General features: G+C 36.2%; 1 non-coding gene across 1 annotated transcript; it reads left to right on the top strand.

Moving 5' to 3' along the window:
- The first annotated feature begins 11,765 nt into the window (after window positions 1-11,765).
- Window positions 11,766-11,837, top strand: Smp_tRNA_01377_Pseudo_TTG.1.1. The gene has a single exon. It is a non-coding gene (tRNA).
- Window positions 11,838-12,482: the final 645 nt, after the last annotated feature.

Here is a 12,482-nt window from a genome sequence, read left to right as displayed (position 1 = left end):
CCATTGCTAACCACTTTCTATCTTTGCTTGTAATGCTTGTGAATTAAGGCTATATCGAGATAATACGCACAGCATGCAAATATGGTCAATAAGAGACTGATCAATTCCAGTCCTAAACATCAATTGGAAGACTTAACTAAACAATACCAAGTGAATTTAAACTTCATCCCATTGCATAAGGAAGTAAATATCAGGACTCAGTAGTTAAGTGGATATGCGATGGTACTTTGTTCGAGTCCATCGCAGACTGAACATCAACTCTGAGATGCAGGTATATCCAGCTGACGAGTCCCGGAGTAGGACGAAACGCGCGTCCTGTATTCCACTCCTAGCAACTATCCATCTTTGCTTATAAAATTTGTCATTGTGTTTTTGTTTCCCCTCAGTATGTAATCCATCAATATGATCAATGGTAGAATTTTTATCTTAGAAACAGTTAAATATTTTGTTACCAAGTAGACATCTGTTGTATAATTGTGAAAAACCATAGAAATAAATAAAAAACTAGATTATTTTTTAGTGTTGTATATCTTGATAATTTACATTCTTATTCAATGTGTGTAGGTTGAAAGAAGAAAAGAAACTGAATCAAGAAAATGTTTTCTCTCTTTATTGTAGTTGAATGCACAACAGTACACAAGCATTACTGAAGTACATTCAAAATAGAATGGAGAAACTGTTCAATGAACAGTTCATGAACAGTCGAGATAAGTTTGAGTCCCAGTGTGAAGACTAATACTTGAACTAAGCCATTTTCAGTTAACTAGTGCAAAACTGAATTAAACGAGCATCTTAGATCTCACTGTTAGCCGCTGTTAAACATTACTAAAATACTTGTGAATATCAGGCTAACCGAATAGTATCATGTTATGTTCGATGTTATGTGCGATAATGCCCAAACCATGCAATCCGCACTTAATCAGTTGGCAATCAGTCTCCGCAGGTACGGTATGTACTTTGCACCCTCCAAGTGCAAAGTACGCCTACAAGACTGGCAGGATTCTAATCCTGTACTCACCCTGGATGGTGAGCAGATTGAAGTAGTTGAGAAGTTCGTGTATCTAGGTAGCTGCATAAGTGCTGGTGGTGGCGTGAGTGATGAGATCGATGCACGTATAATGAAAGCTAGAGCGGCTTATGCCAATCTGAACCATCTTTGAAATCTTCGTGATGTTAGTTTGGCTGTAAAAGTTCGGATGTAAAACGCATCGGTGAGAACAGTTTGCTCTACGCTTGTGAAACCTGAACTCTCCGATTTGAGGATGTTCGAAGACTCTCTGTGTTTGATCATCGTTGTCTCCGAAGGATTGCTGACATCCAGTGGCAACACTATGTTAGTTAATGCAGAGGTTCGGCATCGTGTGTTCGGGCGCAGAGACAATAATTCAATTGGTGTCACCATTTTGAAACACCGACTTCGGTGGCTTGGACATGTTCTACGAATGTCGTCCCAGAGACTTCCACGTCGTGCATTATTTGCCGACGCTGGGACTGGTTGGAAAAATCGGAGAGGTGGTCAGTGTATGACATGGTATTGTGGTATGAAAGAAAGCTGCAAAGGGCTAGCTTCTGTTGATCCTTCACGACTCCCTGGATGGGGTCTAAGAGATGGTGCAACGCAGTGGCTAGATACGTTATCAGATATCGCTCAGAATAGAAGCCAGTGCGCGATCCTGCTGTAACTTTCTTTTACTTTCGTCATAAAGAGTGGTCATGACTTCCTTAACTGAAAGAGATCTTCTGGTTGTGCATTTCAGTTCCCCCCATCACTTACCATCTTACCCCTTTTCTCTTCCCATTCTCATTGTTTTGTGTGACACAAATATATCTGGTGCCCCTTTGTACCAATATTTATGTGTTTAAATAAATAAATAAATGTTCTTATAACCTGTCAATTATCACGTAATACGATCGTCAATTAGAACTTACTAACCAGGCCAATGACTTATAAACCATTACGAACATTCCAGAATCAATTCTAACTTCTTACTGATACTTTGAGGTAGTGGCTTCTCTCCTAACCCAGCCGGTTCAATCCAGAACATCAATATAAACCTCTGTGATATGAATCATGTATTTCAGACATACACAGCTTACTTATTTACGCCTGTTACTCCCAATGGAGCATTAGCCGCTGAACATCCACAGCTAATATACAAGCAAATCAGATCATACCATACCATAAAATATAATATAACAATTATACAAGACCACGTCAAAACGTGGCTGTGAGTGTGAGAGACTACAACTAATAATTTAAAGATAGCTTACGAATAGTAAATCGAATGACAGTAATCAATAGATCAGAAGGGGTTTCGGGGAGATTTCAGTATTTCCATAGTTGAAATCATGAGTCAATTGAAGCTAGACCACCATTAAAAACCTGGAAGCACTGGACGGCTGTTTTGTCCTATTATGGGACTCATGATTTTAACCATGAAAATACTGAAATTTCCACAATACCCTTTCTGATCTATAACCATAGGCTCACTTGTGACTGACTTCAAGGAATGTTTCTTTGAGTTCTAGTGCGAAGCAGTGACTAGTGGAGTTCAACCAGGTCTGTTGTGAGGTAACAACTCACTGAAGACAATTTGTGAACGGTCACTCAAACTTCGTGGATTGGTTGAAGTTAGACATTAACACCATTGGATACCGGCTCAGTAGTCTAGTGGTTAAGTGCTCTAGCGTGAGACGGATAGGTCCTGGGTTCGAATCTCGCGAATGCGGGATCGTGGATGCGCACTGCTGAGGAGTCCCATGATAGGACGAAACGGTCGTCCAGTGCTCCCGGGTTTTTTGTGATTTCATATAACCAATAGGTCAAATGAAAGCTTATAATATGAGGAATATGAATATACATATAACATAGTTACTTAATAGTTATACAATAAGAACATATATAATATTAGTCCACAAATGAATATAATCAGTGACCATGCATCTATTCTTCATCCAGATATGACATACCAATCAAGCCGAATTGCGACCACCAATGTAAATAACTCAACACATGGTGCACTATATTGTCAATGTATGTGTTCAATGATCATCGACAAATAATCATGAGCCTAGGTTTTGTTCTATTTGGCTAAATGATAATGTTTCAGACTATGAAACTGTATGTTGTGGATTCAAATTCAACACTAAGTATCAGCTTCTTCATGATGATAGGTAAGCCTTTCTGATGAACATCAAACATCATGAAACCATAGTCAAACAGGGTATCTTGTTGACTTCCTTCAATTATCAGATATTTACTGCACATAAAGTTGCTTACAGAATACACCACGTAACTAAGTGATGTAAATATTTGCAGAATGCATGTATCGTTCTATTTGAGACTCATTAACTGGATGTTCCTGCATCCAAGAGTTGATATTCACTCTGGAACTTAGTAACTAAGTGAGTGACGCAATGACGTTTGAAGTGAACAGTACTGGGTTCAAGTCCCAGAGTGAATATTAACTCTAAGATGCAGGTACATCCAGCTGATGATTGCCAAATACGATGAAACGCTCTTCCTACATTCTACCACTGATTATCATCTATCTTTACTTACAATAGACTGTTTCTTTTAACTTTTGTGACTGAACAAAGCATGTTTACAAAACACAAATGGTCGATTGAAAAATATGTCTACAGTCCAAAATTTATTGCATTTATTGCATTACTCCGCCTGTAGCTCCTCCAGGGGCTACTGCCGGTCCCAAGCCCATGTAAAGGAGGAGGGTTGGGCATAGGGTTAGCGACCCCATCCCGTAGAAAATCAACTCGCTAAAAAAACGATAACCAGAAAAAATCATTCAAACCATTCAAACTCTGCCCTGGGAGTAGAAGGAATAATTATGACGTCTCATGATGAAAGCTGAGTTCCTTCGAAAGTCATGAGGCTGATGCACCTTCTTACAACCAGAGCGACAATTTTTATAGGTACATGGAATGTCCGGACAATGTGGGAGACCGGCAGAGTCTTCCAAGTATGTCTACAGTCCAAAATTTATTGCATCACCTAAATGAAGGAAAATAAATAGCTTAGATATGTAAGTAGACAACTAGTTAATAATTGTTATTCTAATTGTTGAAACTTATAAAGGGCTAGGATCTGACTCTAATGAGATTATATAAAGGATTGTTGTCAAAATATACATCTTGTCTATCCTCCTATGTAATACATGACTTAATCCGCTTTGGTGAATAACGGAGTTCAAAAAGTCAATACGATAATGGGTTTTGAATACATATATACTTTGTACATTCATTGATCTGGACAAGAAATCAGAGCGATGAAGCGAATAGAAGGGAGCAAAGCGAAAATGACACTTATTGGAGATGGTGGGTAAGCCAAGTCACACTAAGGGTTGATAAGTGAATAATTAACAAGGTGAAAACGTGACTCATGATGGGTAGGTAAATTGGTTTGTCCAGAAGCTAGAATATGGGTATATGGACTTAACAAGTCAATCAACACTACAAAACTAAATAAGTTCGAATCTCATGAGGCAGGATAGTGGATGCGCACTGCCATTGAGGAGTCCCACAATAGGGCAAAATCACAGTCCAGTGCTTCCAGGTTTCCCATAGTAGTCTAGTTTCCATTGACTCATTATTTCAACGATAAATAAGTCCTATTTACTAAGTCATAAATTTAAAAAACTCTAAAAGTAACATCATTATTACAATTAAGCTTATTTTACAAATAGTTAACTATTTGTGAATCTTTTCTAGAGGTTAATCGCTCGCGCGCAAGACTGATAAATCCTAGGTTCGAATTTTGCGAGACAGGATTATGGATTCGCACTGCTCAAGAGTCCCACTCTAGAATGAAACGGCCATCCAGTGCTTCTAGATTTTCCACGGTGATCTAGCTTCAATTGATTCATTATCTCAACTATTGAAAATTACTCTAATATACATAAAATCCCTTATAAGATATAAAATATTTATATCCTGACTCATCAATTGGTTTTATTTTTTTACACATTTTCCTGTATCAATTCCACATAGAAACACCCCTCCACACACACACACACACATACACACACACACCTGAAGAGAAACATTCAATGAGTAGTACCAACACTAAAAACTACATTATCGATTGATAAAAGAAAGTTGTTTTTTTTTCTTTCACTATTTATGTCATTTGTGCAATCTTATCAACTAAGCTATTTCATTCATTCATTTATCCAAAATGAACCAATCCTAATGATTATCATATGACTTTAATTTAACCAGAACTATGGTAGTAAAAAAAAATTTTTTTTTTCGTATTTTTCTGAAGAGATTCTTTTTTTTTAATGATAAAAATGCCAAATTTTTATAGAATGACAATTGAATGGGTATTGATAACGGAATCAAAATGAGAATACACACGCACACGCCGCAGGCACGTACGCACGCGCGCACGCACACACATACGTGCACACTCATATCTATATACCTACTTACACCCACACACACATATATATATATACATGTTATAGGATACGCCTACGCATTTTTATTTTAAAAAAAATTGTATCGTTATATACTACTTAATTAGATTATTAATAAACTAATCATGAATAATAGAATAGAAATACTTTTACCATTAAACTAACATTATTTTAATGAGAATAGAATAGAACTCAATTTCAATTTGGCTTTGATCTTTACATCTTTCAAGGAAACCTATACATATATATAGACATAGATACAAAGATAGCTGCATAGATACAGGAAGGTGAACTTGTTTATATTACATCATCTATTATCATGTCTATTTCATATGTTGATGATATATCTGATGGTCAAGGGATATTTATATTTGTCAAAATTCTTAGAAGGTAAGTTATCCAACAGAAGCGAAAGAATAAAAATGGGTTATGCTTTTTTTTTGTAATGTTTTTTTTTTCATGTATAGATCATTTCATATTGTAGTTTCTCTGTTTCCTTGGTTATAAACATTATTATTGCTATGGTCGAAAATACAAAGTGATGATAACCAAATATGGATTGTAAGCAAAGATGGATAGTGGCTAGTAGTGGAATTCAGTTTGACGCTCTCCACTTCGTCCTATTAAGGACTCGTCAGCTGGATGAACCTACATCTCAGACTTGTTGATGTTCACCCTGGGACTCGAACCCAATACCTTTCGCTTCAAACGCCATCGCATTCTCTACTCCGCCACTGAGTCCTGATAATTCGCGTCCTTAATCCCACTGCTAGCCACTATTCATCGTTGCTTACAATACTTATGAATTTAGGCTATATCGAGGCAATACGCACAGTATGCATATATGCCAATTAGAGACTGACCAGTTGCAGTCCTAAAACATCAATGGGAATATTCAAACATACAATACTAAATAAATTTCAAATTGGATTAGTTGAAATTAGATATTAACATCGTTGGATGACAGCTAGCTGAGTAGTCTACAGGTTAAGCATTGGCATACGAGACTGGTAGGTCCTGAGTTCGAATCTCGCGAGGGTGGATTGTAAAATGATCACTTCTGAAGAGTCCCATACTAGGATGAAACGGCTGTCTGGGTTCAACTATCAAAATGTATTTTAGTATATAATTACAGAATCTCTTACTGCAATATAAGAACCATACATTGAATACTTTATTTTCAAGTTCCTATCCTGGCTTCGATCTTTACATTTTCCAAGGAAACCTATACATATATATATACATAGATACAAAGATAGTTGCATAGATACAACAAGGGGAAAGTGTTTACATCACATCATATATCATATCATAAATCATCATATCTATTTCATATGTTGATGATATATCTGATGGTCAAGGGATATTTATATTTGTCGAAATTCTTAGAAGGTAAGTTTATCAAGAAAAACCAAAAAAAATTAGGGTTATGCCTTTTTTTGTAATGTTTTTTTTTCATGTTAGATCATTTCATATTGTAGTTTCTGTGTTTCCTTGGTTTTAAACATTATTGTTGCTATGGTCAAAAATACAAAGTGATGATAACCAAATATTGATTGGTTGAAGTTAGATATTATCGCCTTTGGATGGCAGCTACCTCAGTAGTCTAAAGGTTAAGTATTAGCATGCGAGGTTGATAGGTCTTGGGTTCAAATCTCGCGAAGCGGGATTGTGAATGAGAACTGTTGAGGAGTCCCATACAAGGACGAAACGGCCGTCTGAGTTCAACTATAAAATGTATTTTAGTATATAATTACAGAATCTCTTAGTAAAATATAAAAACCATACATTGAATACTTCATTTTCAAAATCCTGTCATTTGTCTATCATATTCTGTTTGATTCTTCCAAATCATAATTCCTTTCCATTCGCCTTTCTGTTTTCTATTCAAGTTGATCTTCTTAAACTTTTACCGTCAGAGTTTCTACTTACGATTGATGTTATTACTGTTGATATACATAGAATACATCATACAATGATAATGGTCTTGGCAGTCATATTTGCTTTTGATTAATTCCAATAGTCCGCACTCTTTTAATGTTCCCAGTTTTAGTTTGTTTTTATCAATTTCCAATGAGTTAGGTATTTAGAATATGACTCAGTGAAGAAATGAAAATCAAGTTTACTATGGACAAAGTTACTTAGGAAAACATTCGTTATCTATAAATCTTATTATAGGTTCTTATTGTAGGTCCTGAGTTCGAACCTCGCGAATTGGGATTGTAAAATGAGCACTGTTGAGGAGTCCCATACTAGGACGAAACGTCTGTCCAGGTTTTCTTTAGTGACCAAATTTCAATGAACTCATAAATTCAACTATTAAATTAATGAAATGATTATGAGAATCGTGAATTAGATTTCATACTTCCTATTTGAGACCACCCCTTCTAGTTACTACACTTCATCAATTCATAAATAAGAATGCCGACTTAGTGATTTAGTAGTTAAGCGCTTGCGCGCACGAAACAAATAAATATCCATTCATTTATTAAAACAAATACAGATCATTGTAAGCAATTATGGATAGTGGCTAGCAGTGAAATCCGGTTTCACGAGCGTTTCATCCTAATTGGAACTTGTCAGATAGATGTACCTGCATCTCAGGTTTGTTGATGTTCACTCTGGGACTCGAACCTAATGCTTTTGAATTAAGGCTATATCGAGGCAGCAATACGCACAGTATGCACACATGCAAATTAGAGACTGACCAGTTCCAGTCCTAACACATCAATGAGAAAATTCAAACAAACAATACTAAATGAATTTAAATACAGATCATACATAGATTTCTATTCTATCTCATAAGACCTATATAGTAGGATAAATAGTTGACATGAAGGAGAGATAAAGACATCTAGAGAGACCAATGAATAACTAGTTTATTGTTAACCTATTGTTATTTATATTTCAATTCAAACAAATAAATACAATGAAATCATATGATTATCAATAATTTGTTACTAACTAATCTAATATTGATTAGAATAGTTTACTGATATTGATTAATTAAGGTATCTGTTTCTAAGTATCAAGTTACAATCAGAGGGTATGTGTGTGTGTGTGTGCGTTTATGAAAGAAAGTTCTCAAAGATGTAATATATAATCAATATTATTGAACATGATATTTAGTGAATTAGATCAAGATTTCTGAAGAAGTACTTTTGTCCGAGATACTAATGAACTCAATTAAGTTATGATCTACTGATGTTGTTTAGATTTATTTATCTTGATAGGGATATTAATAGTTGAATTTATGAGTCGATGTAAGTTGGACAACCATTAAACGATCGTTTCATCCTAGTATTAGACTCCTCAGCAATGTGCATTCACGATCTCTCTCCAACGGGACTCAAACACATGACCTTCTGTCTCGTGAGCGAATGCTTAACCTCTAGACTATTGAATCTACATCCAACAGTATTAATGTGTAACTACAATCTCCACAAACCCTCGTTCTAATAATCATCATTATGTGTTTACTAATGACTGGTTTCAAGATAGATTTCCTGCAGTTCTATTGAGAAGCCGTCACCAGTAGAGTTTAATCCATGTTAGATAGAGACACTTATCTACCTCAGACAATGAATGAATGGTTGAACAGGATCATGGATTGATTGATGTTAGACATTAACATCGTTGAATGTAGGCTCAATAGTCTAAAAGTTAAGCATTTACACGCATAAATGAAGGTCCTGAGTTCGAGTCACGTTAATGAAGGATCGTGGATGCATATTACTCAGGAGTCTCATACTAAGATGAAAGGGTCGTCCAGTGCTTCTAGATTTTCAATAGGTTGTCCAACTTACATCGAATCATAAATTAAATCATTAAAATCAACACAATCTCCCCAAATTTCCATTCCAATATCTTGACAGTATCCTAAAATCTAATTTCATTCATCTTTCATCAGTGAAGTATTTAAATTTTAGTCATCAAGTTTAAATAATCTCATCAGATTATTCTAACAAATATATATTTATTTATTTGAACATATGCGCCACACAAATCCCATTTAATTTGTGACAGGGCTGTGATACTGCCCAGGTGCCCAAAACGAAACAGGTGGTTTACTTAGGGGGCAACAACCGGAGACTTTCACCTATAGATCTGATCCACAAGGCAGTGGAGCATCGTAAGGAGATGCAGTCCCATGATAGCCGGTGACCAACAATAGTTTCATACACCATTTGTTCCCTCAGGATACTGGAGCCAGCTTATGTGCACCATTAGTTTGAAATCAGGATTTTCCAACTCTCCTAGGTGAACATTCCATGTCCACCAACCCGGTTAAACCACCAAACATTGGCTTTTCATCTTCTCAATTTCGTAAACAACAGTCATGCTACGAGAAGTCAGTGAGTAGGACTTCCCTGACAGAGGCTATATACGCGTGGCCATATGAGAGCATTTGGAGAGAGAGAGAGAGAGAGGACTCTCCCCGCTCTCGGCCGTACCGCGGTATTTGGCGGCAAATATATATGATTTTATAAATCAGAAAAAAATATTAAAATTTTCATAAATTCTTTAATATCATACCATTTTTTTGTACCGAAAAACAAAAAAAAGAAAAAAATAAAGAAAAAAATTTTTTTCGTTTTCTTCATTCATTAACCTGGTTACACTAGATTAAATGGCGACATTCTAATGAGTCAATATTTTGTCTGAAATTTAATTCATCTTAATTGGTATCTATGTATATATTCTATATGAATTACCTTATTATTGTTACTATGATACAAGTTATTATTAAATTAGAAATGGAATGTAGAGAGTAGTATAAGTAAACATACAAGTTACATCTTATTAGAGAGTTATCAACTATAGAACACAAATATGTTAATCAAGGCTGATTAAATTTCAGCTAAAAAAATATTCATAGTCAGTATCTAAATCAATGCCTCCAAATGCCCTGATACGGTCGAGAGTGGGGAGAGTCCGCCCTCCCTCTCCAAATGCTCTCACATGGCCACGCGAATATATAGCCTCTTCAAGGGAAGTCCTAATCACTGACATCTCGCACTACGGGTGTTGTTTACGAAATTGAGAAGACGAAAAACGAATATTCGGCGGTTTAACCGGGTTGGTGGATATGGAGTGTCCACCTAGGGGAGTTGGAAAACCCTGATTCCAAACTAATGGTGCACATGGGCTGGCTCCAGTATCCTGAGGGAACAAATGGCATATGAATCAATCGTTTGTCACCGGCTACCATGAGACTGCATCTGCTCACGATGCTTCACTGTCTTTTGGATCAGACCTTTAGGTCAAAGGCTCCGTGTGTGGCCCTCTAAGTAAACCACCTGCTTCAGTTTGTTCACCTGGTCAGTATCACAGTCCTCACACAAATCAAATAAGGTGTATGTGGCGCATATGTATTTTGTGCTTCGGTTTACCAATATGTATGTGTTTAAGTAAAATCAAATCTAAGTGGATAAGGTGTTGGCTTTTTGAAATAAACAACTCTAAAGTAAACGTTAAACCTTAAGATGTAGATAAATCTAGCTGATGAGTTTCAAATAGAATGAGATGTGTATTCTGGATCCTGTTGTTAACTACTTTCAATTGGTTCTACATCTCCACAAAAATATCCCTTCTGATATTAATCAACATATGCACACTAGTGACTGGCTTCAAGAGATATTTCCTAGAGTTCAAGTGAGAAGCAGTGACCAGTAGAGTTCAACCAGGTCTGTTGTGAGGTAACAACTCACTGAAGACAATTTGTGAGAGATTGCTCAAATTTCATGGATTGGTTGAAGTTAGACATTAACACCGTTGGATGCCGGTCGGCTCAGTGGTCTAGTAGTTAGGCGCTCATGCGCGAATTTGATAGATCCTGGTTTCGAATCTTGGGAGGTGAAGTTGTGGATGCGCACTGTCAATGAGGAGTCCCGCAATAGGACGGAACGGTCATCCAGTGCTCCCAGGGTTTCCATGGTGGTCTAGCTTCAATTGACTCATGATCTCAGTTATTCAAATTACTATAATATCCCCTTCTGATAAAAAGAATTTGTTAAACCTTCCTTATGAATAACCGAAAATATTATGAAACAATTATGCAATACCTTCATTATTCTATTGTTGTTTTACCAAGTGATTGCATTGAGCAAAATGTTACTTCAATAGAGAAACATAAACACTTTCTATTAAAGTTTTATAATATTTAGAGTAATTGAGAAAGTTAAAGCAATTAGTCGTTTTGGTAAGCAAAGATGGATAGTGGCTAGTAGTGGAATCTAGTCCTAAAAACATCAATGGGAAGATCCAAACAAACAATACTAAGTAAATTTCAACTTCATCCCATTGCACAAGCATGTGGCTATCAGGACTTAGTGGCCGAGTGGATAACGCGATAGCGTTTGAAGCGAAAGGTACTGGGTTCGAGTCCCCGAGTGAACATCAACAAGTCTGAGTTGCAGGTACATCCAGCTGACGAGTCCAAAATAAGATGAAACGCGAGTCAAACTGGGTTCCATTGCTAGCCACTATTCATCTTTACTTATAAAGCTTATAACTTCAGGCAATATCGAGGCAGTGCGTATAGGATGCACATATGCCAACAAGAGACTAATCAATGGCAGTTCAAAAATAACAATGGGAAGATACAAGTAAACAACAACAAGTGCAATAAATTTCGAACAATCTGATCCCACATATACTTGTTAAAAAACATTTATATATAAAAATAAAAGGTTAACTAGACTGGATATGGAGGGTAAGATGAGACAAGGATAGTAATTCAAACACCCTTTGTGTATTCAAAAACAGTTTGTTCTCATCTTAAACCTACCCTAGTAATATTAGCTTATTTACCAGAGCAATTAGATTTCAAATTGTTTTCCACTTTATTATTATTATTATCCTTATCTCCTCCTACCCCCCCCCACACCATTTCCAGTCTAGTTTACTTATCTAACTTCCACAGTGATCATTGAAGTCTAGAAGTATTAGTTTTACAAGAGGTCTATAATAAGTCAATCAAATCCATGGATGAAATGATCATAAGTTTCTTGATGAATTAGTTTAAAACTATGAAAATAGTTG

The sequence above is a fragment of the Schistosoma mansoni genome (assembly GCF_000237925.1).
Source record: "Schistosoma mansoni, WGS project CABG00000000 data, supercontig 0097, strain Puerto Rico, whole genome shotgun sequence".
NCBI lineage: Eukaryota > Metazoa > Platyhelminthes > Trematoda > Strigeidida > Schistosomatidae > Schistosoma > Schistosoma mansoni.
This window is presented reverse-complemented; position numbering and strand designations above follow the sequence as displayed.